Source organism: Talpa europaea (assembly GCF_964194135.1).
Source record: "Talpa europaea genome assembly, chromosome: 1".
Taxonomy (NCBI): Eukaryota; Metazoa; Chordata; class Mammalia; order Eulipotyphla; family Talpidae; genus Talpa; species Talpa europaea.
Genome location: NC_140073.1, coordinates 150,637,370 through 150,641,192, shown reverse-complemented (window position 1 = coordinate 150,641,192; position 3,823 = coordinate 150,637,370).

Below are 3,823 nucleotides of genomic sequence, written 5' to 3'. Positions count from 1 at the left end.
AAGGAGACATGGGTGATCCCTTCTCATCAAAAGCTCTCTTTGGAATGAACAATGTGGGTGTTTGTAAATTCTGGAAATTTCTTTCTATTCATAATAAACTAGAGACTGTGGCTCTTTTTTTTTCCCCCTCCCCCCACGTCTATAAGCTTCCTGCTCCATTGCCACCATTTTTCCTGTGCACGCGTTAGGATATTTCATTTCCTGCATTGTCTCCAGAAGATGGAAAGACAAGTGAGCCCTTGTTTTTAATTTCTAATCGGAAGTCAAAATTCTAGAAAGTCTGTTTTTCATGACCAGGGCTACACAACCCTTTCCTTAAGACCCCCATCTCATGTTCCCCGAGCTGTTCCAGAATGGCAAGCTGCGCTGACTGTCACTTGGCCCATTTGCCTTGCTGGGGTCTAGCCTCTGAGTGGTCAGTTAGTAAGACCCAGGGGACAGTGAGCACAGGCAGCATCATGGCCTGCTATTGAGACATCTAGCCTGCGGTGAAAATGTTCATCCTTTTCTTACTCGGAAAGCCACACACCTCTGGGAATTTCCTTGTGAAAAAGAAATGGCTGGGAGTAGTAACCCTAAAGACATTGCCTGCAGAGTTTTTCCTCTTTGCACCAGGAAACTCCCTCAAGTGTAAGTCAGTGCCAGTATCAGACTTCCTGGTGCTGGTATAAACTGTCAGGAGTTCCCAGCCCCACTGTTAAGAGCAGTGACATTTTATCTCTCCAACGGGTCAAGCTCTCTGGCTCTGGGTGAGGCTGCAAGGAAGGGGCCAGGGTTGGGGGCCATTGCAGAGGCTGCTAGCCCTCATCGATGGGTTGGGGAACCCCCTGCTCTACTCATGGGGTACGGTGGTCTTCCGAGCCCATTTCTGTTCAGTCAGCCAGGCAGCGTGTACCTCACAGACTGATGTGGGCTGCTAATTCTTGCAGATTGTAATCATTTGCATGCTCATCAGTTTCCAAGATCCATAGGTAGTAGCCATAGAATCCATTGTTTTCAAGGAACTTGCTGAATGAATTCATTTTCCTATAGGCGAGAACACTACCAAGGTAAAAATCTGGTAGGGAAGGCTTTTTTCCACTGTTTATAAAAGATGTCTTTAAAAGAAATTTCTTGGTCAAACTAGCTTTCATTTTTCAAATCTGAATCCTAGTCTTGCTAGTGGAGGGAGAAAGCAGGCTGTCTTGCCCAGGAGGACATAAGCAGTTGAAGAGATAGACAAAGTCAGGCACCAGCCATTTTCCTGTAAAGCTGGTAGTTACTTCTCAGTGCCCCTAAACTTGGCATATATATTATTACCATGATAATTCTGCATGTGGCATTATCGACATTTTGGGTGAGAACAGAAATGAGCAGACTGCAAAATCTGTCGCTTGGTTTCTCAGATGTTAAGTCCCATAGGGTAAAGGTAGAGATTTCTGTGTAGTTAGGGGCCTGTGCCGGGTTTGATGGTGGCAGACTTCACGGATTTAAAACTGGGAGCTGCTGGTACTTATGAGAAAATGCGTGCTCTGACTGCTCAAGGGGTTGACCTTGAGCCACATCTGCTGCTAAGTCCTTGTATTCAGTTCCTATTGAGGACAGTTGGCTTTTATCCATTTCAAAGTATTTGTAGCCCAGCCAAGGGCCTACAGCAATGGGGCTTCTCATGACCTCTGGGTAACCTGTAAGTCAGTGGATTTTTCTTCATGGCACCAACCCTCACAGCGCTCTTTCTTAGACACTTAGGTAGAGTTTTAAAATTCTCCTTTGTGAAATGAACAAATATGTTGTGTGACTTTGATGATATCTTTATTCAGTGCAACAAAAAAAAAAAAGGTCCCAGAACCAGGTGGAAGTGAAGAGAATCCATTAATGATCAACCACCTGAGTCAATAGTGACAAATCAGTGCTGATGTTACATTGGCCGCTGTTGCTTTCTAACTTCAAAGGTCAGGGACTTCTTGACTAATCTAAGTTGACTGCAAAACTGGATTCACTCAAAACCATCTAGCCAGAGGTAGAGCTTCTTAACCTTTCTTTTCCTGACTCTGGTTTCTTAGCTGTCTGTCCTTTTGAGACATTGAAAGTGTGAAGAAACCATTCTACTAGAAATGGTACTTTGCAGCACAGAAGCCCTGCTTTGTTCAATCTTGTCTCCTCTGTGTATATGCCTTATAGTTGAAAACTGTCATTTTACTTACTGCAGGTGATTTAAAAATGGGAGGGAGCTCATCATCCACTGACAATAGAGCCATGAAATGTGGAGGGCCCCCAACTGCTTTGGCAGGACTCTCTAAGTCAGTAGAGAGGGAAACACCACAGGGAAACACCAAAACACCAGGGATTAAGACCCTAATTGGGAAGAGATGGGACTTTTTGAAGGCTGCCATGGGGAATGGATGGAAGCCAAGTATGAACTGGCTTCTTTGCAATGGCTTGACAAGTGGGGGCTAGTGTTTCCTAGGACAATGAGTGTGTTAGTTGGAGGTAATGTTGCATCACATCAGCTGCTGAGAAACTTGAGAGGAAGAAGCATAGCACCTCTAGGGATGGGCGGAAATGTGAGACTAGAGAAAGACCTCTAGTCTGTGAAGTTAGGTAGAGCAAAAACAGCCTTCTAGTAGTCAATAGAGCACCCAGGGTGAAACACTGCTGCCTTTGGTCATCTCCAAAGTCAGGCCAGATAAGCTCTTGGATTTCCTTCCATAGTTCTATAAATTAGCCTTCTAAGTGTGGACAGAGGCTGTGTGGGTCAGAAACGTGTTGGGCATCTCAATGCATGTGACCAGAACATGGATATGTGCTGGGAGGGAGCAGAATGATACTGAAGTTGTTTGGCCTTACTCTTCAGGAATTGATCAGTAATAAGAGCTGACAATTGGCTAATAAGATGGGAGAACATTATGACTTAGCTGCCCAGCTACCTGCCTTTCCTAACCAGGAAAGGCTTGGCATTTGATGACTTGGCATTTGTGACATCAACGCCCAGAGATCTTTCACCATTCAGCTGGCATTAAATTGTTCTTTGCTGTGTTGTTCATTTCTCCAGTGTTAACCATATGCCACGTGATAGGACAAATCCAGTAAACAGGAAAACTTATCTGTGTACAGACATCTTCAGTGCTTTATTTTTCTTTTTAGGACATCGCTATTGGCCTAAGAATGTAGTTCCTGGAGCAATTTTTCTTACAAAGTTCTTTCCTTACACCTCTTGGCTACAGGGTGGGCCAAATTAAATATATTATATTTTCATTTAATGTATGTGCAGTTTGGTTTATCATCTTAAGATGGTGGTGCTGTTCTTGGTGCTACTTCATCTGTGTATAAAAGGACCAATGTGGTCTGTATTGCTACCAAAACATTGTTGTATATATGTGTATAACATGTATTATGTATATATGTAATGGGTACCAGGCCAGGTATATATTTTTATTTAGCAGTGTTTCACTTTTCCAAGTTTTCTTTATAGTGTTGTGCTTAATTTTCGGTTTTTTCCCCCCGATTCTGTCTGGTACTTAGAACTGTAGTGTCTTCATCGTTAATTAAAGAAAACTCTAAATGAAGTCCCAGGTGTGAATGCTGGTGATCTTTACTGTCTGATTACGGAACACCAAACAGAAACTGCCAATTAAAATGCGCTGGGGCATTGGATTGCATAAGAGACGTGAATGCCCTTGAATAGTTTTGCCTCACCCTATCCCTCTTCACTTGACTTTAAATAGACAAGACTATAAAGAGAAAGACCAAGCCATTGGGAAGATTTTCAGCTGTGTTTTGGGGGGAGGGGCACCACAGGAAGGGAGGGGGGTGATCAAACATCCTTCCCTCCCAGGATGGAAAG